Source organism: Ischnura elegans, chromosome 3 (genome assembly GCF_921293095.1).
Source record: "Ischnura elegans chromosome 3, ioIscEleg1.1, whole genome shotgun sequence".
NCBI lineage: Eukaryota > Metazoa > Arthropoda > Insecta > Odonata > Coenagrionidae > Ischnura > Ischnura elegans.
This window is the reverse complement of record NC_060248.1, coordinates 98773414-98799942: the sequence shown is the minus strand read 5'-3', so window position 1 is coordinate 98799942 and position 26529 is coordinate 98773414. Positions and strand designations below refer to the sequence as shown.

Here is a 26529-nt window from a genome sequence, read left to right as displayed (position 1 = left end):
ATGTTGTGGGCTGCGATTCGTTGACCTCTACACCGTGATACCGCTTTCGCCGATTAGTGGTCATGGGCCAGATGGAATCTTTCAGTATCGTGTGAATGAAAGGGTGGATAATCGCGGTTGAGCTTGCGAGTAGGGGATGCTAGTGCTTTTTATTTTTTCTTCGAAGGGATGAGGGTGAGATAAGCTGTGTACGACTGAGACGGAAATAGAGTCCACTGAACGGAGGGAGAAAGGAAGAATAAATGAAAAGGGTGAAAAATACCACCAGCCAGCGTTAATGGTGTATTGAAATTCGTAGCCGTTGGTGACGCAAGAGAGACGGTTGATGCTGCCAAAAATTGGAACGCGTTTTTATGTTGAAATGTCTCTCCCGTGGAGAGCAAAATCCCTAACTCTTCATCAATTTCGGCGGAGAGTTTTGTGCTCTATACGTTTATCTATTTCGAGAATCAGCTAAAGTATTTATACCTCGTATATGTACGCTCCTTTCGAAGTTTTCTCTAAAAATTATACTCTCTGTTTGAAACCTTAAAAAAAATCACAATTAATTGGGAGAACACATCTTCTTAGAGGTGATTTTGAAATTTACGCAGAATTTAGCTATGGGCTGTCAATAAATTAAAGTAAAATATAACATTGTCCGATGATTGGCCTAACATAAACTTAATAAAAAATGATTAGTTTGTATTTTATTAAGTGACCCATACTTTGATTACATTGTTTGAAGGCTAAAGTTGTGTAATTAACTCTAAGGTTTAATATAAGACATCCGACTTATTTCGCTTGTCTAGACTGCTCCTCAAAGGCCGTGATATATAATTATAATTTTTAATATCGGCTTTATGGTCATAATGCACCCAATATTTAGGTTGATTATGGAATATCAAATTTCAGGTAGTAACCGTGGACTGATCTGACCCTCTTTGAACCTATGTTAAATCACCCTTTCTGGAAGTGCAAATGTATCTTGGAGATAAAATCGTTTGTATTCACCTATATTGTATTGTATTGTATGCAGGGCCCTTAGAAAATGAACACCGTGCTTTTATCGTAAAATCGAATGTAATCTTGAGAATTTTCGGTCATGAGATGTGTAGGATGACTAAAAGCTTTTTTTTTGCTATGATGACAATCTAGACTAAATAGACCAATAATAAAATTTATTGGTCTATTTAGTCTAGATTATCATCCTATTCCACGATTTACATGAGTTTAAGTTCGAAATGCTTTATTTGATACATGCTATGGATCTATAATATTGAATGCATCAATATGTTGAAATCCTTCGTACAATGCAATGTTACGTTTTTTTTATCACTGACCGCGCTAACCTTAACACTGTGGATCTATACCCCAGCTCTTGCCATTTTCAATACTTTTGTGCTATTTCTTAACAACCAACCTTTGATGCGAGGATTGGCTATTTGGTATATTTTTAAAGAATAAATTTTGATTTAATATATTTTCATTTGTTTATTTTGAGGTTTGTACCACTTTTTAAAAAAATGGAAAACTACGATTTTTCAGAGGACGGATGGCGTAATATTACGCACATAGCACGCAAAGTGTTAATCTTTCGTGTGACTTTGACCTAACTTCGCCGGCTGTCTATTCTGTTCCGTCCTAGGCCTCCCGAGAATCTCCCTTGCCTCTCCGCCACTTGGCCTGTCGTCAATTCGAGAACGAGAGCTTCGCCGTCCGGCTTTTATACTCTCTGACGGTGAGGCGCGACCCCGTTCCAAATTAGTCCTTTGCGCAACCACGTGGGGCGGACTAGGAAAACAAGCGATGGACCGCATGTGATGCGGCCGCAGCTTCACTAGGCACAGCTCTCTCTCTTCTCTTTCGTCCTCGTGAAGAATTTATCTTCTTTCTGGTTACGCCTGTTCGAGACACCCAATCGTTGTCTTCTCCACTGGACATGCCCTTTTCGTGGTCTTCCGTTCCTTGCGAACGTATCCGTCGCTTCTTCCATCCCTTTTACCTAAATTTCTCCCTGTCCCGTTTATGCCTCTCTAAAGTTCTTTCCCTCCTCGAGTCCCAACCATCTGACGGGATTGACTGGAACGATTGTGGTAAAGCCATTCTTGCGCTTTTAGTTTGAATTTTGATTCAAGGTTATTGCTATCGATAACCTTTCCCAAGGTGTACGTGGGGGAGATAAGTATCCTGGTAAGTAAACATTGGAATTAATTCTTCTTTTACCCCATAAATAACTATTAGACACAGTATTAATGTAAATAATGATCTTATTAATCTCAAGTTATACACGTCGTTGTTGTCTCTTTGGCTGATTGATCTTTTCCTGTAACTAATCAACAACTCTTGACCCTTGACAACCCTTTTGCTTATTTCTTTTACTGGAAATAAAGGGGTAAAACTTTGTCAGGTTCACTATTATATTAGTATGAGCACGACCCGGGTTTCGTAACGTAGTTACATCTTCAAGTGAAGATGTAACTACGTGAAACACCAGGTGAAGATGTAACTACGTTACGAAACCCGGGTCGTGCTCATACTAGTATAATAGTGAACCTGACAAAGTTTTACTCCTTTATTTCCAATATTGAGAGGTTTCACAAAGTCAAGCCTGAAGTTCACAGTTATTTCTTTCAATTTAAATTAGCAAATGATTAATTCATTAACTTCAACAGTAAAGCGCTCAGCGGCTTGTCGTAGAGTCTCGTGTTCTAACCCCGGTTAGAGGCTTCGGACACCTCATTACAACATCAACGAAGAGTGAGGTGGGCTAGGGAAAGATTTTGCCCTTGATTTACGTCCGGGCGTAGGTTTGCACAAGACGCAGGGACGCGCACGTTCGGGTTGAATCATTAACAAAGTGTATCTCATCAATGCATCAAAGGTGAATGAATCACCATTTTTCAATTATTCGAATTCCTTATCTATTATTGCATACTTAAAATATATTTTCTTTACCGGCGAGAAAATGTTACGAGCAGAAGAGCGCAGAAATGGACGAATATAGAAATAAAGTTAATTTAATAAAAGAATGAGATAATTTTATTTCGTAATTGGAATGCGCTGATGAATGTTCGACTCAAGTCACCGCTATTGTTGACTCATATAGGTGTCTTTGGTGGTAAATCTCAATTGATGTCTCACCATCGCCTTGCCTTTGAATCGCTGTTTCATTATATCGTTAGCAGAGGATGGGTGATGGCGTGTGAACCCATCGCAGGACAAGATGCCATTTTTATGCATCTTAGGGATCTTACTATGAAGAAGTACACTCAATAAATTCTTAACGGAAGAATTTTAAAAACTAGATCGTGTTGGAATTACTTAACCCACTACACACTGAGATGTTTAAAATCTTTTAAGCTCACCATGCCAAATTTCGTTTCACCAACGAGTGAAAATGCGCGCAGTTGTTTTCTGACTGCTACGCCTCCTAAATGTTGTTTTCTTAGTACTTACTTCTCACTTTCCCAAACAGCAGAGAATCTCTATTTGCTGTCCCGTTTTCACGATTTTTTCTAGTCTTCAAGCCATTTTCTTGTTATTTCCTAAGAACATGTCCAGAAGCCCCACCGTTAACGTAACGTGACCAGTGAATTCGATGGCCGTATTTTTCTTACTCGAGACTTTTTTGGGGCAATGGTAAACTGCTTTCACAGTTTAAAATCTATTTAAAAATTATTTTTCTGACATATACGTTATATTTCATCACATAATAGGAATTTTACGAGATGCAAATCCTTGCACCTCATTAATCACATGAAAAACAATACGTTTCAGTGAAATATATTCTAAATTGAGCCCTGCGATGCATATTTTATTGGATCTTTAGGATTTATGGCGTGTAATAAATGAAAATTGTGTTTGGGTACGTTCTCCCTCATTGTGGAAACAGTGGGAACCGTGCTAGTCGTATAAATTGAACATTATTATAAATTTTATCGTGATTAATCGCTGAAAACTGAGGATATAAAGATTTCATATGATATTTGACGCTGTAAATTTATGTATAATATTATTAATGTGTATCAACTCTAATAAATAGTTTCCGCACGTTGCTAATATGGATCCACAAATCGTAAATTATCCTTAATTAAACTCTATACCGTAATGCAATGTCGAAAAGTTATTGGTTGAATGCGATATCTATTCATTTATATTTATTTTTATTCATTTCGATTATTCTCGCTTGTGGAACGGTGAAAATTTTTTTAAACCTATACATTTTTATACATTATTCGGCATCATTAAGTGGAAAAGGGGTGACTTTCTGCTAATTATTGTGAAATATTTCAATTATCAAGTTCTTTAACGTATTACTCTATTCATATCTTTAGTTTTTGTGAGAGAATTCCCGAGAATAAATTGGTGACTAAACATTTTGTTTAATTGGCGTTATTTATTGATCAAATCGATTTGTCGACGCGGCTAAACTGAATGTTATTATGCTAAAGGCGGAAGAAATTTACTTCGTGTTGTCATAGTGCTTGGAATGAAGTTTTTGTACAATTTGCGAAAGAATATTTGCTTACGGCAGATTTTGATATCATAGTATTCATATTCCATATATTATCGAGAAACGATACATCAGATAGTTTTTATATACTATTATATTCGATACAGTTTTTTATTGAAGGCCTATGGATTTGCAATTTCAGCATTACGAATGAAATCCTTCAATCAGTTGATCAATCCTATTGATAGCTAATCTTCATTACTTTATTTGCTGAATAGGCAGATTAAGGATAATGTTAGCGTCGCCTTAGACATAGATTTCATCTCGGCCTTTTTATTCACGTGCTGCGTGTTTATTTGCGACCAGACTGAGTGTGGACCAGCTGGCGTGACTTTGGCTCCTGAGACGCCCGGGTGTCTTTGAAAGCGCAATGTTATCCAATTAGTGGGCTCTAGTCCTTTGAATGCATTTTTTCAACCGACAAGTGTGGCTATCTCCGAGACTTCGATGCCACCCATATTTATGTCTTGCCTTCATGTGATCACTGGAAAAATTCCAGAGTACAAGAACTCTCTCGATTTATCAAAGGACGCAGAAATCGGAAGGACTCTTTCCGAAGATTTTTCTTAAAGATTTCTTTTGTTGGAAGGAAGTTGGTTCTAAATTGAATGATTGGAATTAGATAGAATTCTACAATACCTTACACAAGTTTATCGATGAAGTCCATCATTCAATGCCAGCTAAGTTGATAGCAATAGCAACTTTTTCCTTGGATTGTTGGAAACATTTCCTTGGAAACATTTTCTTTGTCCTTACCCTTCTCAAGTAATCATTTTTCTGTAGATAAAAACGAATCCTTACAGTTTGGTTTAAATCGCTTCAAAAATTTTACGAGAGTCATTTTGTTTTATTTAATTATTTTTGAGATGATGGAAATGTGTTTGATTCGAAATGAATCTCTTCATGCGCATTTCACGTGCGTGAAAGAAGAATCATACATGTTTATGTGCTCATTTGATATATTTACCCTGTACTTTTGTTGATAACACTGTTTTTATAAGGAGGTGAAAATTGTTATCATAAAAATTACGTTCAAGTAAAATGAGAGTAATTTACAGGTGTCTACCAATTTGGAATAATGCCAAAATCAATTATTTACGTTATATTTTCACTAAGAACTTTTAATTTATGCCTTTACGTTCCAATTTATTGTATCCCATAAGCTCTATAATGGGTTTGAACTAAGAGTTCTCTTCTCTGATTTGTGTTCCTCTCTGAGTGGCATAAATACAGTGGCTGTCTTCCCGGAGAATCTTGAATGATTTTACACGCCGCGTCGGTTTTCTAAGCTACCCTTCATGAGATAGGATAATTACTTTTTTTTAGCTATCATTTCCTCGTAATTCATTTTGATCGTTACGATCTACTGTGACAGCGATTTTCCATCCTTCCTACAGCATTAGAGTACGGTTAAACTATTTCGCTTAACTCAACCTAATCAGCCAGCTTAAAATTTAAAGTTCTTTCAACTTCCTCGAGGTGCCTGAATCACTAGTTTTAAATAGATGGAGATATTTTCCCTATGTCATGAGGCAAAATATTGTGTAAATAAGTTATTTGCTAAGAATTTCGCGGAAATGCGTTGCTCTTTCCTATTTTACGTCAATGGTTGTCGGATATCGGATTCAAACATGCTTGCATTCATATGAAATGAATTTGAACGTTAAAAATTTGGATTATTACGAGTAATATGCTGATGAAATCACAATTATGTGAAATTTATTTTTTGTTTTCTTGAAAAATGTTCAGAATAAAAATGGCTCACTGTGGTTCCCAACGAGTGGTTTTAATCCCTAACTATTGCCGGTGCTAAGCATTTTAAGAATTCTACGAAATATCTTACTTGGTCCCTAAAATCGCGTAATATAATGTTCGAAATAACAGAATCGTGAGTTTGAAATGTCTTCCTCGTGTTTTTAATGCCTTGGGTTTAGTCATTATTTCCGAGTTTTCCCTACTTATTTACTTTCATATATTTTACAACTACTGAATATTATCGTCATATTTTGAATTTATGAATTTTTATTTATTATTTATCATTGCCTTATTTATTTAGAATTTTGTTTTTCTAGGAAATATGTCTGTTTAATAAAATTTAAAAGTTCCTGTCTATTTTATGTAAATAAATTGTGCAGTGAAGATCTCTTTACTTCACTATTTGAATCAATTTGAACTCAATTCTATTACTATTATCATCTTATTTCATGCCTGAGGCATTGAAGTTTTCGAGGATGATAAAATCTTATACAATAATATTGATGTATACCACTTTCATATTATGATCACACGATTATTACACTGTTATCGGTGTTGAAAAGCAGAGTGATATTTAGTTACATCTCCGCATTCAATTTTCAGAAAGTTCTCATTAATTTCTTTGTGCTCAGTGTCGAACTTTGGTTGAAAGCGTTTACCTCTGACAGTTCTCCGGTTTAAGCATACATGGGAAATATTCTTTTCTTACGTGGGTACATCCTGGAGTGTGAAGTGAATATTGAAATCAAATTGAGCATATCGATGCATGTGATTTAGCCACTTGATAGGTTCTGTGCCAAAGTGATTCGCTGGCGGTGGCAGTGAAGTCTTGTGTCAGTGGAATTATTCTCGTAGAAATGAGGTTAGTAAGACATTTCCGGCTCTTCCATTGTACACTTCATGTTGAGCACCCACCCATTTTACATGTGGATTGGTTTTGCGTAAAAGTTTCCGGGATTTATCGGCTTTGATTTAATTATAAAACGTTAATGGTAGCTATTACGTAGGGGATAGGGTTGGGAACTGATAGGAATAGCTGTCTGTCTACAGTTAAACCCTACTGCCCCTCCATGAAATTTCTAGATGAAGTGTCTCTTGCCTGTTTTGCTGACGCAGGATTTGAGGGAGTCGGCTCCCTCATTCTTCTTTAATTAGTTGGTTTTGTAAATTTTGAAATGATCGAGTTATTTATGTTTCGAGTTAGCTATTTTATGCTTCGAAAAGTTTTAAGAACAGAAATCGAGTTCAAAATATATTTACTCAACAGGTGATGAATCACTGTGTGTATCGCGTGAAATATAATTAGTTCTGAGTCACTAATTGGAATGCTTCTGATGGTGACATTGCCAGGAGGAAAACAAAATAAATTATTTGTGTCCCTGAATTCTTTGGTGACTAAAAGAAGCTCACTACAGTGGTACACACGGAAGCGACTCTGAAGAAATAAATCCAGCCACTCCGGTCTCGCGCAACATGTGTTGACTGATCGGTTGCTCTATTTTTCGTTTGATATTTGGCGGAAACTCATATTTTCGTTAGAATACTGCGTGAAATTGGTAAAAAATAATATGTTTGTATTGGTGTTCCTCTAACTATTATGGTAGTTGGAAACAGTTATGTGTATTTCCGGTATTGGATTCGATGAGCGATATCAGAGGTCAGTGATTTTGCTCTTAGTGAATAATTTATGGTATTTGTAAGCATTATGTTATTTTAAAATTTCATCTTTAGCCTATGTCAACTTCTTACAGCTAATGGATCTGTGAACTTTTTCGTTCAGTCCAAAGATAAAGATTGAAAGAAAACGCCTGAAAGTGAAGTGTCCTTTGTTTATTCATTCGATTGCCTTTATAATTAATAAAATGGTTGTTTTATTTATCTTAAGGATTAAATAATCCAGAAAAAAACCTAAAATGCTGCATGAAATGAATTTATCATGCACTGCTCATTTTCATTTAACACATTATTCCCAGTCCGAAAACGTTGTGTTTAGAAAATGTTTCTTATCACGGAATAGAATAAGAAATTAATTGTTTCAGCGATAGTTTCAACGGATTATTTTTTGTAATTTTTTCCATTCGTGTAACTTGGAATTATGTCATCGATAATATGGACTGGCGTGAATCCAACTCAATATCCTTTAATCTTTGCTCCCTGGCTCCATAGGATAATTCACTTCGTAAGCTGAAGCGTTACACCAGCGATGACTTTTTTTGGAAAACTTGTTGTAGAAATGTTGTTGTCAATTGTATTGTGTGTAGATGCTGACTATATATGTTTTCGGATTTCCTTTTTAATATCAAAACCATTGCTGATTTTCCTCTATATAAAGCATTATGAAAGCTCTCGTCATTAATAATATTTATAGTTTTTTACACAATTTATATTCTAAGGCCATAATGCATTTTTCTGTAACATATCAGGTTTTGTGAAATGAGAGGTAACATGAGAAAAACAAAAAAAAATGAGTGGAAGATGATGAAAAAGCTTAGTTTGCTTTAAATTGCAGTGAATGTTTTATGCCTTCTTTTAAGGATTTTATTTTTATTCACGGTAATGGCAACCTTTACGAATGATTTGTGATTGAGAAGTCACATTGGGATGGTAATTTACCTTCTACTCGTAAGTGATGGAAGCCCCTGCAAATTTTGCGTGGATAATTCGATTAGTAGACGTTTTAATATTTGTCAAACGTAATTCATTTTTGGGAAAAATTATGAGAGAAAAACTGATGTGTGATATTTTACAAAATTCAGAACTTCTGAGACTTCTGGATACAGGAATTCTTGGTATGTAAAATGAGTGGATGCAATGGTTTTCAGCATTTTCTTAGTGTGCACTCGTCAGTTGAACGAATAAGATTTTTGTGGCGAAGGTTGAGTAAATGTTCCACTGGATGCTGCATTTTCGTCTGTAAGGGAAATTTTCTGGTCCAATTTGCGGATCCTTGTCCAATTTTTTTTCCGGAACCATCTTTCACTTTGACAGCTTCAGTGGTATGCTTTTCCCGATCTCTTCGTGGCGAATACCTTTGGGTAATATTTTTTGTCACTCCGCAACACTAAAGGGTGGGGCACATACATGCATACTTACTTGTCGTTAAAGACTCCCGAAAATTTCCAAGCAAAACAAATCGTCTTCCTCCTTTTCCTCCCGCGCGGATTCCTCCTTGTTCCTGCCGCAGATTCTTCCTTATATCTCCTCTCTCTCTCTCACACTATCTCTCTCTCTCTCTCTCTCCACCAACTTCACTCCAGAGCGACCGTTTCCCTCCACTCTCCCAAACGGCTCAACTAATACTCAACGGTGTCTGCCGCGTAGATCTCGCTGCTCGTGGATTCCCTCCCTTCGACACACCACCCCCTTTCTAGAAGGGTTGGGATATAGGGGGAGGGGGTTTCTCCTACTCCATTAACCCGCTCTTTCCTCCTTCCTCCTCCCCCCGACCACCTCTCGCTGTGTCCTCACCACCTCCCCTCCCACTCCACGTCCCTCCCAAACATCCGTTAAATATGGAACGCCCCACCAAACCCCCTACCCGACCGCCCCCGTGCATCTATTTCGGGATTAGTCCCTTACGGACGGGTTTGCCTCCTTCCCCTGTGGATTTAGGAGGAGAGGGGTGGGAAGGCGTGTTTTAGGGGGGGTGCGTGGTTTCGGGATGACGGGTTCCTTTTGGGTGACGTCACTTGGAGTAGGCGCCTCCTGGTCCCGGATGCCTCCGTGCAGCGGATGCAGGGATGACGGGGTGCGGCATGGAATAAGATTCTTGCGTTCCGAATGCACAAGAACAGTCGGGTCTATTTCGTTTCACCAGAAATTGCCTCATTTTCCGGTGTTTGAATTCAGAGAACGTACAAGGGAATAATAGCGTCACAAAAACCAGCTTTTTAATTCTCAACTGCATCCAAACCACTGCAGAGAACAAGTGACTTTGTACGCGGTCCTGCGCACAGGTGCAAGTTATATATCCAAAGGATAAAATTCTCCATGAAAAAATCATTTGGCTTTGCCTGGATTCAAACCCGGATCTCCCTATTGCCGATCAGGTATGCTACCCGTTACACCACCAAAGCGAATCTCAAACTGGGTTAAGCAGTAAGCATGAGATCCGTCTCCTGTGCCACAATGTGGACTTGAGAATTTAACACCTTTTTCGGTAAACCCGGTCTGAGATTCGCCTTCGCAGAAATCCGAATCCCAGTTAAACCAAATGATTTTTTCATGGCGAATATCTTTCTTGGAGTATATATCTAAACAGCATTTTTATTAAGCCGACCAAGGTTTCCGCAGCTGCGAGTGAGTTTGTGAGCCCCAATATTCAAATTCGTTCGTGTTCTTGTCTAATTCATAATTTCAAAGTCCAGAGCTTATGTAATTCTCTATGGTTTCCGATTGGGTCAGGATTTTGGCTACTGCCAGCGTTTCAATTTCTGCCACTGCCATCGTTATGAGGATTGATATGGGCCGTTAATGTAAGCATCTCGTGAGGTTGAGTTGTTGTCTGATTGCCAATCTTCTTCCGGGATTTTTCTTTTTTCTCCTTGATGATGGATCTCCACATTTGGCTCAAGTTGTAACCCGTGCCTCGATTGACATTATTCTTATTGAATCTCGAGACCATTTTCAATGCTTTATTTTTAGTAAATCGACACTTTTGATATTGGTATTGCTACTTCTCAAAATATCGTGATACACATCGATGCTGGCAGGTCTCCAATCGCTGTAAAGTGGCAAATGCAAGATCAAAGTCAAATTGTTCCATGGAATTTTTCCACTCATTGCTAGTTATCGATTTTACACGATTTCTATGCCTCACAGCCATAATTAAGGGGATAGTGAGCGACCAAATTTAAAAGGGGCCAAATTAAATATGGTAGACTTTTTTCAATTTAGCCGCGAAGAAGATAGTATTTCATGTTCGAAAAGTTGGTGAAATGTATTTTTTTATTTAAAACCTATAACTCAATAAATATATATGCCATTAATCATATTGAGATTAAAAAGACTAAACCATTAAATTTTTATTATGATATTAACATACGGAGTGGGAGTGAGAGGTATTATTAGCGTAAAACACCTGCCAAAAAAGCCAATGAAAGGCGACGCTTGTAGTCTTTGTGCGCCTCGCGTAATGAGTTGGCTAGAGGTCTATAAGTAATAATGAAAAGCACGGTCATCATAATAATATGACTTGCATAACACAGGCTAGAACCATTAACTGGTTACAAATTGTGCTCATATTTATAGATGCATTGAGAACCTGAAAACACAAAAAAACTGTCAGCTGCGGTACAATTAATGTGAAGATGTCAAATAGAGTGTTTTACCTTAATTTTCATGAAAAAATTTACACGTGACGACGAAGCGACGATATATTTTATAGACGTGGGTGAAAACTAATCTCAAATGATAGGAGTAATAGGACGTAATTGAGCCGTTCACAAGTCGCCTAATTTCGTTGCATTGACTGAATTTCACTTTTGAAAAGTGTGTACAGTTCGGAAATCACCGACTTCACGAGAACCTTACGTGGGAATATTTTTGGCATTCGCACTTCTTGAAGTAGTTCCGAGGCTGGCCGAATCTAGACGCCAGTGAGCTTTGCGCTGATACGCTCGTATTTTCCGCCACTGTACAGTTCCAGTGTGAATGTCAAGCATTTAAGGAAATGGGAACAGTTCCTTTCCTTGGAGTACTTAGGACCTCGAGTATTTTTTTTTCAGGTGTTCAATACATCTATATATACATGCTCAAGTTGTAACCAGTTACTGGTTCTAGGTGTCTGAAACAGCCTGTGCTATGTAAGTGATATTATTATGCTCATTTTGCGCTTTTGATGCATCCCTATAATAATAATAACATGATATCATCAGTTTCCCCGTTGAATTCTAAGGTTTTATAATTCATTAATTGGAATACAGCTTCTTTGATGATAATTGGGCTTTCAGCTATCAAAGAGTAGAATACATAATTTTTTCTCCAGTTTTGGTTGACTTAAATTATTTTTTACCACAAACACCATAATGAGCATTTAAGGCCAATTCTTTTTAAGAAGAATCGTATATTTCTCTGAATTTTTGAATGAATTATCTTAATGAAGTCTAGTGTTTTACAAAACATCACTTTTCAAGTAATTTTTCCTCCTTTCGGCTGCCTTTCAGTTCTCTTACTCATCGGAATATAGATGCTCAAAATGCAAAAGATACCAGCAGCTGTAGCAGCTCTTATAACGTACGAGTAGGAATTCTCTTAGCATCTGGGGTAGGCTAATTCACAAGACAATGCACAGAGCTATGCATTAAACAGATGTTTCTTTCCAATATGACTTGAAATTCCCTGGAATAATTCAAAAAGCAAATTTAAATGTTTGAGAGAGATACCGCATAAATAAATGGCACGCATATTTCTCTTATTAGTGTCAGCATATACGGAATTATAAGATTCTTTCAAACTGGTGGAGATTGATGATAATGCCTAATGAATCACTAAATAAATCCGTTGAAAGGGAGTATTATTAAGGCTCAGAGTTGGGCGATAATTGATTTATCAACGAAACTCTATTACTAGAGTCTAGTTCTACATAGGAGAGTCAATCCCGGTGTTAAACCTATTTGAGCTGTATTTTGTATGAAATGGAAGGAATTTTAGTTAAAATATTTAAAAAACAATGTTGAAGGAACAAAAAAGTGCACTGATTTTAGGATGCTTATGATTATGTACGTTATCGACAGCATGCCAATGGAACAGTTAAAGCGTGACGGTGGAACATTTATGGTACTAATTTTATTTTTATTTCACGCAATTGCATGGAGCTGTTTTCTTTTAAGCCCCTTATACTCTCCATAATTTTGTATTGTAAGCCGTAAATAGTGAGAAATGTATCAATTTCGGCAGTATAGTTTAATATGAGTTTAACCCATATGTTTACTGCTTATGGCACAATATATTGTAACTAATTCACGAAGCGAGTGGAAACGGAACTTGTGAAGTAATGTGTGCCGGAAAGATTTCCTTGCGTCACTAAATGAGGAAGAGGGCGACCGTTCGTTCCAGCGAAAGCGAATTTTTATTTTTATTTCTGAATGATTTTTTTGAAATTTTGAGGTAAAACTTTTAATGTGGAATTCTTATGCCTCTAAAATTTTTTCCCGCTGTTTCCGAAATGAGCGCAAATAATTCTCTGCACATCTTCAGTTATTTAAGAAAGCCTCTTGTTAAAAAAGGTATTTTAATCGGTTTACGCGGAAAAATTTGCGAATCATCTCAGCCTTATCCCCGCTCCGATAGTAGTACCATGCCCTTCCCAATTCAATTTCCATTTTAAATATACTATAAGGCCTGTTCGCTGTAAGACCTATTCGATTATCCGCTTGCTTAACATTCTGCCCTGTAGGACGGTTTTAAGTATCCCTTCCCTGTTCAGTACTCGCTCCATCCAAAACCTCTGCCTCCTCCGTATCTCATCTAGAAGTTTTATTTTGTATATCCATCGCGTGTATCACTTTGTCGTACCTCTTCTCCTCTGTCCTTTTCACCTTCTCCATCCTGTTCCACTCACGAATCTAGAACGCTCCTTTCTTTCCACCTCCTCCTTTCTCAGCTTCCACAGATTTACTTGAGCCATCTCCTTATACTAATTCAGGTTAATTTTCTTTTGTATACATGGCTGAAGATGCATAATTCTGAATTCCGGAGTTATTTAACATGATAAATTGCCGAATCATGAGGAAGTGGACACAAATCACCCGCTTATGATTCTGGGAAAAAATTTTACCCACCTTGTGGCATGTATTTATCTGCCGCATATATATATCACCGTATCGATGGCTAAGTTCTAACAACACGTATCTCAAAAATAGCAACTTTTCAGGAGAGCAGAAAAACGATAATTTTTTTACTTGCATACTGAAATTAAAAACCAAAAGTTCATAAAACTGAAAAAGAAGTATTCATTTGCAAACAGAGTTGTTTTTGCTTGTGTTTTATTTTTTTAATGTTATTACACTTTTTTTTAAGATACCTGTCTCACACCGGCCGAATTTGAGATATGTGTTGTTAGAACTTAGCCATAAATATTCATATATTATCTTTATTATACATTTTAAAATCTGTGGGAACAATTTATACCGTCCAAAAAATACGAAAAAATCTTTCTTCAAATTAACAGGTTCAACAGTTTATAAAATTTCATGAATGAGTGCTAAACGATTCGAAATTACGAAATGATGATAAATCCAGGATGATTCTAACCTGAAATATGTGGCCCAGTTGTGCTACATCTCCTTGGACTATACTGAAGGCAGGACGAAGGTGGCATTATAAATGAAATGGAAACAAGATAAGTTTTCACGTTGATATTATTAAGGTAGCGCCTCAGTAAAAGTTACAAGAATTTAATGAAACTCTAGTCACATATTTTTTAAAAGATTTTTTTAAAGAAAAAGGGATTCCCATGTGTCGTTTTTGAGGCTTGAAACTGGCTGGACGGCCGCCGGGATCTCTGGTATTAACATCGCAAAACGAAAACCACTCCCCGACTGCGTCTAAATTACGCAAATATATTTAGTTGCCCTGTTTTTACATGCGTCTCACATATATTTTGTTTATAAATAAATATATTTATAAAAAATGAGGATTTACCCACTTAGATTGTGAATGTTTAGTAAAGGTGTACTGTCAACTGTTCAGTGTGCTGAGGTTGGAAGCAGTGTTGAACTTAGTCAAGTTGACCACTGTAAATAAAAAAAATTTCCTTTTAAAAATAATTTTCGACGTTTGCATTGTGCTGTAGTCCAAAATGGCAATCACTTTTCATTTCTAATTATGTTCTCTTTTGTTTAATTTTTTTGCTACTCTTTTGCTAAATAATATGTAGCTTGAGCACATCACTTGATTTCAGCCGATGCCGCTCTAACCACCTTAAAAGTCTTCAGTACTAAATTTTCGTGTTGTTAATTTATGATAGACGTCCTCAATGTTATAACAACACAAATGCTGTGTAAGAAAAATGGATTTTTATTTGATAGTTAGCACTCATAGGAACTGCAGGGATTCTTAATGGTTAAAATAATCTACTGAACACCTCAAAAAATTCCGAAATGTAGGATCAGTAGCATAAAATAATTGTTTTTAAAGTGTCAGTGATGGCTATTAAATAGGATATCGAGAATATCTGTGATGACTCTTAAATATTAGGTACTTGTTTCATCCTTTACCAAACGATGAGGCACAAGGGAGCTCAGGAACAACAATTCATGAGGCATCTACATAATAGCCCGTAAGCCGCCTAAAAGGCGTAGGCTCTCGTATCCACGTGTGGTTATATTGCGCATGTCCTACCTGCTGTCAAAGCCGTATTTGCAAATTAAAGTACACTTTATATGCGGCGAGAGACTTGGATCTATAGAAATGCTCGTATGATTCGAGATGCAGTATGATCCAGAAGACTTTTGCCCATGTTCATGGCATTTCACAAATTTTCGAAGACCCTTCCACTGAAATTTTGTGAGCTGCATGGACATAATTACTTAGTGAGAGGGCCTCATTACCTGGCATCAAATGATACTCGGGGTTGCATTTTCTCTACTTGGCAAGGGTCCTTCTTGCTTCTGAGGTGTGGTTATTGTAGCTTTCTTTAGTAGCTTAGCTTTAGTAGCTCATTGCCTTCTTCCTTTAAATTCATCGCTGCTTCAAATGAAAGAACTTAGTCGGAACGGTAGGATCTAAGGCATTTCGTTTTCCTCCTTTTCGTCAACACTGAAAACATACGACTGGACGTCCACCTGCACTTGCTTAACTAAAGCAATATGTATATTATGCCACATAAGGAATATTTATAGATTACTTAAAATCAAGGATAAAAACTTAATAAACATACAGGATAAGAATGATATATTCTGCAAGCACTCAAAAAAGTTTTTCGGAAAATCAATTACTGTCTTCAGCCATTTCCCACCATGCTTAAGAAATTGTTCACTCTTGAACATTCATTCCACTTCCTCAAGTATTAAAAAAAATCCATTCAAGAATGCTTCACAACTATCTTAATCTGATCCAATACGCAACTTTTTAGGAATATATTTAGTCACGTAAATGTTTCATAGCATAAGATGTTTACTTCAATAGGATATCATGCAGTTGAAAACGTGAAATTCCATTGGCAAATATTTATACCTAAGGTTTTTACAAAAATTTAAACAGAACCTAAAATTAGGTGGAATTATAGAGAGAAATTTATAAAAATTAATACGAAACAAGATGGAAAAGATCGTGTTCGAATCAGAAACTTAAAATGAGACAAATAGTGAAGTTACAAGTACAATCCGAAATCAAGGGAAATAAATTCAAATTTTCAATCATAAGACAAAAAGACTATAAGCAAAAAGGTTTTAAGTAAACATTAATTGAAATGCAGTCAAAATGGAATACTATTATATTGGAATAAAATAGAATTGGAATTCTTTTACAGTTGGACATATGAAATTGACCAACACAGAAAAAAATCGAAGCATTCAGTTTACAGGAAAAGCAGCAGGAACACAACAAATATAACCATGAGACATCGCACCAGAATCACAGCTAATTGTGAAAGTATATTTCAATAGAAAAGAGACAATATGCCCGCAAATATTTCGGCAAAATACCACTCGTTTGCCGGTAGACCTTTAAATAGGTATAGGGGTCTGGGAAATGGAGGCGATGGATCATGGACGGCCATTTACTAGAAAGAGAGTTTGTTTGTTAATAAAATAATCAGTTTTTCTACGTTTAGGACACGATGTAAATCCATTCTCCGTAGAAGTATATGGAACGCACTCAAAAAAAGAAAGCATTTCAGCGTACCTCATTCAGTGACCAGCGCTTGCATAATAAGAGTCATTCGTAGCAATATTTATTAATTTTACTTCCTGGTGGTTATTTTCAATCTCTATTATATCTAATCCAGATATAAACGTGAATGTGGCTTATCACATCCACACGCTTGCCTCGTCGCTGTACTCTTCGCCGCCGCCGGCCAGAACCTGAGTCGACCGCACGCTCGAAAAAACGATTTAAAATTCGGGGTTGCAAGTTGATGCAAGATTTTACTTTAGACTCACAAGGTAGAAGCTGCATAGAACGACATGGTATAAGTCACTTGGCGGAAGTCGGTGGCAGTATGTACTTTTTCTCTACGTTTATGTAAAAAATTGGCTGATAACAGGCTCCGCCATTTTATTATATATCTATGGTTAATGATGAAACAAAATCTTTAAAAACCCTCCAAATTAAAAAAAGTGTTAATTAAAAACACAACAACAGTTTCGTCAATAAAAATATTCATAAAACCACTGCACTAGGATAAAGTTGGCAACTTTCAGAAAAAAATCGAGGGTTTTCGTTTTCGCTAAATTTGTTTTCAATTTTGACCTCAATATATTGTTAACGTGAAGGCAGGGGAAGAAATAATCTGAAAAATTACGTACAATTTTTTTGAAAACATGTATGCGAATTTTCAACTTCCTAGCTCAAAAAAATCATTTTTGAGGTTTTGGCCAGCTTTTTCCGATTCTAGCCCACTGTGTGACGTCAACTTAATTGTGAAAGGGTTACGGCCGTCGACGTTTTTTTTTTGTTGGGAACAGCTCTAGAAGTTAGCAACGGATCGAGAATCGGAAAAATACAGGTTTCTTCAATAGGGTAGTTTCCTTCATCAAAGAAAACGAAAGGCATTGATTGCGATTCGTTACCCACCATTAGTGTATTCATAATACACAAATTATTTCGTTTTAGAAATACCGGTTTCGACGAATGGCAATGGTCCATTTTTATCCTCATTTGAAAAGGGCCAGATTGGCGCCCATGCGATGCAATACCACGTGACGTCACATGGACCTAGTTTCTATAGGAGAAGATAGGAGTTATACATCGTCTGAGGTTACCAATGCATGCATGAGGCGCAGAGCTCAGGGAAACATGTCTCAATAATCACTTATTAAAACTGGCTAAGGTCGGAAAGTTTTCTTCGTTTGATAAGGTATTAATAATCCTTATTTAAGCCAAGCGCTACCAGCCAGCAGGGTACTCAGCTACCCGCTAGCAGCCTGCGTCGTATCAGCGCTAAGCCTCGCCTCAAGGTCACCTCACAGGGCGGCAGCGGGAACCAGAAATACGTCGTACGGAGAGATTTCCCGGCATTCATACTTACGCGTCGCGTTTTCGCGTGCTTGAAAATTTTCACTTTTCATTTAATCGCGAAAAATAGATATCGTCATTTAAAAATCTAAAAGCGTGAAATACGTATTCCAGGAGTAATAATCTTTCGATTTAGGCAATAAAAAATAATAGGAAACCACCCTATTTGTAACCTCGATTACAGAGGATAACAAATGAGCTTTGGCCCATTAGGTCATTCGTATAGCGTATTTCACAGGGCGTATAGCACATTTCGTATCGCACATTTCACAGGAATTTTTAAAAACTTCAGCGAATGCGTCCGGGATGGGAATACAGTTATTGGAAATGATCGTTGATGAAAAGTCAATATAAACTGATAAAACCCTTTTCATTACTGATTTAGGGACAGTTGGATAGCTGACGTACTTGAAGGCTTCTTCCCTTCCGTTGTCTCATGCTTTTCGTCGTGGAAGAAACCAAATGCCGAACGAACCAAGGATCTCCAACTCCGTCTTGAAATTTCCGGTTCTCTGTCCATTAAAACACATCAAAATTTACGATTTTATTACTATTACTGCCATTGATTGAGAAACAAAAAAGTGTCTATAAAGAAATATTCCAAAGAAATACATTTTTAACATGAATCTAGTGACTAGATTAAGCACTTTCATGTGCCTTATTTGATTCACATTTAAATGAAAAGGAGCGCGGATAAGGGCGATGGAATGGTTAAAATATTATTTTAAGCCAAGGATTAAATTATAGGCAAACCAGCATTATACCTAGATGTATTAAATTCATGCACTTACCTTTCCTTGTGATTTATCGGTCCACACTTTGGCTTTTCTTGCCTTCTACCTGGGAAAAAATTAATGCAGGCTGTGAATTATAATATTTGCGCGATTTAAGTGGAATCTAAAAATGAAGGTTTGATTGCGTCAAGTTATGAATGTCCTAAGTGTGAAAGGCAAATGAAATTAACTAACAGACCAAAGAAGACTGATGGGTATGAATGGGTATGTAGAAAATCAAACTCAAAATAATCCGCATGAATGTTCACGATCTGTAAGAAAGGGTTCTTGGTTTTTAAATAGTCATCTAAGTACAGGTCAAATTTTAAAATTGACTAGTCAATGGTTAAGGCAGTGTATGCAAAAGTACAATATGGCAGTTTTGAAAGTGACGGATAAAACAGTGACTGATTGGTATAGTTTTTGCAGAGAAGTGTGTGAGACTGTATTGAAAAATAGTTCTAGAAACCGCCGCCAATCCGCCAATTGGCGAATAAGGGGCTCCAACTCTGGTCGCGCCGAATAGTTACAACCTTTACTTACGAAAAATGTTAATATAGTATCGATAAGGACCAATTTCTTCTAAATCGTCGATGGAAACTGTGAGCAGAATAGAATATTATGTTAATAATTAGAATTGCAAGTATTTATGAGTCATTTTTATGCTAAATCTGTTTAATAAACTAAAAATCATTGCGCTTTATTATTTAAATTATAATAATATAAGTAGAAAATTTTATATGAGGGATATTTTATAGACCACAGTCCCATGTTCAATATTTTAAATCCGCGCGCAATTCTAAATTGGCTTAGGCTTTGGCTTGGCTCAGAATCTTCCAGTGGCATTTATGACCAATAATATGATTTTTACTCACACAAAATCTTTCCCATGCTTAACTGGTAAATATGTCCAAGTGCCAGTGTAGCCTTCCACAATACCTGGTTTTTCTCTTGAAAACCCAATATCGGTGACTCGATACTCAGGATACTCGATAGTGACGGTTACTCGATATTTTCTTCAATTATATCAATAACTTTAGTTAGTTACTACAAGCTGACTCTATTTCACTTGAAGCAAGCTCACTCACTTCAATTCACTATCTTGTATTCAATTAGCGAACACGTCCTTTACGGTCGATTGTCAGATTTAATTATTATTCAACAAATTCTACCATGGCAACGTAAGCAAGGGATCTGAGAGAATTTATAGAAAAATGGAAAGTTAGTGCAAGATGGAAAAGGAATAATTAAAAAATAAGAGTGTTTATTCGTTTTAAATTTCGTACTTTTTCGTTAGATTACCTTTATGGGATCGGTCAAAATTTGTTATCAATAATTTATTTTAGAAAATTCTCTAAATGCTTTCTTTTTTCTTAAGTCCTACAGAAATTATATTCCCTCAGATGTCTAAGGTGCGTCACTTCCCTTTTCCAAAATACCACACTATAAACAGTCTTACCAAGGCGAGGGTGCAAAAATGGAATAGGGTCTTCTTTCGAATGTCATTCATTCCCGGCTCGAGTGGACACATCGTTTATTAAAAAATGTACTTTAATATATTTGATATCGTCCATTTTCATCATTTGAAAACATTGCAATATACGTGATTATGGCATTTCGGTGATAAGGCAAAACAAGGTTGTGATTCCCTCGTGTATTTGTAATTTTGGGACAGTGTAGAGATTCCTAATCTCGTGCGGGGTACGAAGAAGAACCGAGGGGTGGTAGTATACCTTTAGCGAAATAGAAATAAAAATCGTTTGAAACGATTCTGATGGCCGCTAATAAGTATGTGATTCACCCGGAGACTATTTTTTGCAATTTCATTAGCATTATAGTTACTACTCGGAGAAAGTTTCCCTTCGGCAAAATTTTTCTATTATTTCAGGCGCACAGTTGGCACATAAAAACCTTTCCAATAGGATTTCATTTGCACAAGGGAGAAGAAGACCATTTATATCGTATCGTTCATATGTTTGCTTGAGACAGTACTCAGTTCTACTCACATTATGATCTTCATTTCCGCTCTTAGGAAGTAGCTCAAGATCAGAATTAATTGCATTTCCGACACACTATTGGCTAAGAAAGTCTCATGTCTGCAAATATTACTGTCTGAATTTCAGAAAAAATCAACAAAACGATTTTTTTACCTAGAAAGAGGTTGCAGTTGTAGTGTTATAGGTATAAATAGCTAACTTAACCACAGACAAAATTTTCACTTATAATTCGTAATGGAATCATCGGTTATTGGGTGAAAAATAATTGTGAAGTGATTTAGGAAGAGGAAGAAAAAAGCAAAAAACAGAAAGAATAGGTGATAGGTGAGTAGATCATGACAATGAGGAGTTGGAAATGTGGTCATAAATGATTTTAATATAAAATAATATAAGAATCGTATTGAGATGAAACTATATTAAGCATGAATTGTCATCTGGAATTAATATTCCATTAAAAGTTAAGTTCTATCATACGGGGATATCAGTTTATCATCAATTCATCAATTTCAAAATTCCACTGAACAGAGAGTCGCCATGTGAAGTTAAAAAAACTTTGTAAAAATCCCTAAAATAGATTATAATAAATGTAGAGGCAATGATCTTGTGTATGGGTTATTGACAAAAATTCAATTCTTTGAAATAACTTCTGCCAATTTCAGAAAAAAATTTACGACTATCACAAAGATGGTCTCCAAGATCCTTATCTTTTCCATTCGCCCTTACGCCAGACTGGGTAGAAATTTTCGATTAATGTGCTTACACTCGGAAAATGTTCTCAGTCCTAATCTTCCATTGCCATTTCCTCCCTTTTCTCAAGTTCGTGTAAATGAATCTTTGGGACATGGGCTCTCCAGGATTTAATATGCGTGAGTTTTTGTGAAAAAATGGGAATTTTCTGTAACGAAGAATAAAGAAAGTAATCAGTTTCTCGCAGGGATTGGGACGAGAGAAGAGATCGGCAACGCATTACGACAGCTCCTTTAAAGAAAAATTTAATGGGCATGTCGAATGATAAGGAAGCGTTCTCGCTTAGAGTGAGAAGCAGCTCAGTATTTTACCTCCATCCGAAATTGGCAATCAAGAAATGGAATCTTTTTTTAAAATCTCTTTTTTTTTACCTGTGCAAATTGAAGATTCTCCCCAATAGATTTTGCTCTTGTTTGATTTGACGCGTGTTGACTAATCTAAAGAATGTAAGAGGATTGATCTCTCTGATGATGATTCCGCTTGTTGTATGGTTTCTGGGGGGGGGGGGGGGGGTCAGCAAGGGTCATTTACACCGTAGAAGAAAAGTCTATAATGCTCATTTTGTTGGCGAGTTGATAGTGAATGAAGGTTAAGGGGAGGAAAAAATTTACCGTTGTCAACGGTATTAGCCTGTACCCCTACTCTTGAAGCATTTTTTTAAGCACCGAATCAAGAAGCGTGCTCATTCTCTGCCGGAAAACAAATAACCAATTTTCCTTTGCTTCCAAGTCTACGGAGACATCAACCCGGCAAAAAACTCAGGAGCAGTTCAGGAAAACCATTCGCGGGGAAAGCACCTAGTGATATTCCATCATGAGGTGACTTATTTAACATGAGCTCTTCTAATTTGTGATAGTGAGTGAATGTTCCCCCATCAACCTACTATCGATCATAAGTTAATGGAAAGCGTTTTTAACCTAAGTACGCGGGAGGGATAAAGAGCTGTGAACCCAGAAAGGGCTGAAATCGCCCGACAGAATTTTAAAATGATTTCGGAGGTGTCCTCACCGGTGCGATAGACTCTCGTCACCGAGGTTACAATCCGCAATGGGTCCAAACCAGTATTTGGAGTTGCTAATGGTAGTCCCCACAGGGGTGTAAATAAAGGAGGTGACCGAGGAGGCTGTCCCCCCCCCCTAATTAGGATGTCTACACTCCAAAGGACTTACGCTTCTCATGGGAAGTATTTATTCTATGATGCTGTTGGAGATTTTTCAGAGAGTGTCTGATCCAGTGGCGTAACTAAGGGGGATGGGGAGATAGATCCCCCCCAAAGCCTCAGAGAAATAAAAAAAGTAATTGAAATTATTGTCTGGTTTTGACGTATAGTAACTGCATCTGTTTAAAGTTAATTTTTTAGTGGCAAAATTATATAAAATGTAATTCCAGTCATGTCATTTTTTAAAATTTATCCCGAACCTCCGTTCCATGGAGGGGGGATCACCCCTTAGGCCTCTTCACCCCTCCCCAAAGAATATTCCTATTTACGCCACTGGTCTGATCCTTGCATTGGCACTGTGTGGAGAGCATTTTAAGTACTCTCTCCTCCGGATGGTGTGTGCGGTGGTCTCCAGGGCAACTTCTATGAAGAGCAGATCAATGCGAGCCTGGGAATCCGTATTCTAGTTTTTCTATTATTCGTACAAAGTGAATAACCCCCCTCGCAATGTTTTGCTTTTGCCCGAAATGGTGAGCGTTGCCTGCTTGAAAAGCGCTATATCTCGCTGATTTCTGCAGAAATTGCATATGTACAGGGTGTATGAACCTTTCATTTCAACAATTCATTTAGGATTTTCCCCACCCTTCATTATCCACCCTTACCTCAAATAATCAAGTAAAAAATTTTAAATTGGAGATACAAATTTAGACGTCTGTTCAAGTTATCTCTTCATAGAGATAGCATTCCGTTCATAGCTGCTTTCAATCCTTTTTTTTCACTGAGTTATCTGCACGAGCGATCTCGTCAAAAATAAGCAAATAAACTTATTATCAATCCTTAATTTTTTTATTAAAATCTCCAAGCAGGTTTGCATCTGAAATCCTTTTTGTTATTTATTATTGTTATTACTAGATTTTTTCTCGTGTGCACTGGTGAGAGTTTTCTGCATGCATAAGATGATCTCGCTGATGATATTCCACAAAAACTACCTGTATACAGGCTTTACCATTATCAGCCTCAAAAATCATATTGGATTATCCCCACCCTTCATTGTCCACATCTACATCAATACCAAAATTACCTCAGCTATGATTGCCTCTGCCAAAAACCAAAGCCAATGCAGTTCGAATGGGAATGAGGGAGCAAGCACTTTGAGCTTTTGGTGTCTCAAGAAAAAGGGATTTCCCCCGTCCACCCCTTTGCGCACCCTTTTACGCGACCCTCTGGTTCCTCAGTACCTCGAGATTGGTTTCTTCGAGTTGACCCCCGTCTTATGTGCTCCATAAGAAACGCCGCCGTGCGTGATTCACGACTCCTTCGCTGCACATGATGATGATAGTACCTACAGTGGCCGTGAGAGGGTGGGTCGGTCGGGGAGAGGAGGGGGAGAACCCGAAATTCCGCCCATAAATCCGGGATATAAAAAAGACATTCCGTTTAAAACTTCCGAGTCATTTCTCTCCTCCTTTCATAAACGGTTATTTTCCTCATGCGAGGCGACCTCCCCCACACTCCCATCCTGCCCTTTCGGTTGGGTGCGGGTTATTATCATTGACGCCATCATCACAGCCCTCCGTCTCCCGTCGGTGTCCCGCGAGGAGCGCTCGGCTCAGCGACCCTCCACCACCGCCTTGATTTATTTAGTCTTCGGGATTTACGGCTCTCATTTTTAAGTGCGCCGTAAAGCAAGTGGGAGGAGCCGGATGTGGAGTGGGGAGGCATTTAAGGCGACAGGGTAGCAATCTTGACCCTTCTTTTGATGAAAATTCCGAAAATGAGATGAATTTTTACGAGTGGTGAGATTGTCCCTTCATGAGAAAGCGACGCGGAAGATGATTTCTTTCTCTCTCTCGAGGAAAACGATTAGCTTAATTGATAGGTTTTATCCGGGTTTCAGGGCGTTATTCTGTTTGTGAGACGTTCGTTTGAGTTCCATGTTGATCGTATGAGCGTGAAGCATCCCCGCGCTATTATCGGGGCGAGTGTGCCAAATTTTCGCAACGTGGAAGTGTGTCTGTCCCACGTGCTTGATCTTCCGGAGACATCTTCGCTCTTGGGAGATAGGGTTTAGGCTATCGACGGTACGGATTTTCTCGGTGGATATTTTACAAGTTCTCTGGGGAGTCCTTGCTTTGACTTCCGCGTGCCTACGTAATGTTTTGGCTTGGTGCATTGAAAATCAACGCTTTTGAAATGTGGTTATAAAAAAGGGGCTGGTGAGAGTAAAGTGGGTTGATAAAGTGAACGCGGAGGCGCTGGATAGAGGTGGGGAGGAAAGAAAATTATTGAGAACTATTCTAAAGAGAAGGGGGAATAGCATCGGGCATATTTTAAGGTAAAAGGAATCTAATTAGGATGTCTTGGACAGGAGGAGATGGAGACAACTTCAGTGTTTGGGAAGGTATTCCAAAGAAACGCTGGCTAGTACGGACACATTGACCAGATACAATACCCGAGAACAATCTACCCAGGCCATCTGCCTGGTAAGACTGAAAAATCTTGCCATTAAAACCCTCATTTATCACCCTTACTCCATCTCGGTCACAGCCTTTCTTTCCTTCTTTCGTGTACAGTTCATTTTCGTTGTTACAAAGGTCAAAATATTTAATCGCCTATTAATCTTCGCCTTTAGTTTAGTAATCTCTTCATGGAGTTCGCATTTAGAATTGCTTTCAATCATTTCTTTCACTGAGATATCGGCACGGGAGATCTCGTCCTAAATAAGCAAATAAGCTTATTTTCACTCATTTTTATAATTTTAAAGGGCCGAGCAGTTTTCTATCTGAAATCCTTTCTGTTTGAATCTTTCGTTTTTATAAAAGGAATCTCTTCTAGACATGAAGGAGGAAAACCAGTATCAAGTTTACAATACATCATCATTTAGCTTCTGAAGTAAAGTTTTAGTGTATTGCCCGTCTCATAAATCATGATGATTTATCGCCCATCTACATTTTGACCGAAGTAAGATAATATGCATACTTTAATTTCTTTTACTGATATCTAAGGCCTTAAGATAGGCTTTCCGTGTCTGGGTGGATTTAGGTACAGTATCTAATAAGGTCTCTTCTTGATTTTGAAATATTGGCTCCAATTATTTCATAAGAAACATGCTTTTGAATGGGCTTTTACAGATATCGCTCTCTTACGGGCAACTGAATCCATATTATCTCCCAAAGTTACAAAGGTGGTTACATTTCGTTAGAAATAAACCATTTTGTTGAGTAATGTGATGTTCTGTCAAGCTTCTGGGAGGAACACAACTGGTGAGCGTCACTCACTCATGACAAAGAATAACGTTCCAGATGCGATGAATTGAGAGATATATGACTTCAACTCCAAAGTGGCCCATAAAAATTGGATTGGGTTTCCCTCAAGGATATTGTGATACTAGTGCTGTAATATATTGATGAATTATTTCGATAAAAA

The 26529-nt window shown here is 37.4% G+C and overlaps 1 protein-coding gene across 3 annotated transcripts in view; it reads right to left on the bottom strand.

Annotated features, from left to right (window-relative positions):
- The window catches only part of LOC124156238 (DNA ligase 1-like), a 57842-nt gene extending 48228 nt beyond the window's left edge, over window positions 1-9614 (bottom strand). For all 3 annotated transcript variants that reach the window (XM_046530647.1, XM_046530648.1, XM_046530649.1), the window contains exon 1: window positions 9344-9614. The gene's annotated coding sequence lies outside the window, so the exon portion shown is untranslated. The remainder of the gene's footprint in view (window positions 1-9343) is intronic.
- Between the last annotated feature and the right edge of the window lie 16915 nt (window positions 9615-26529).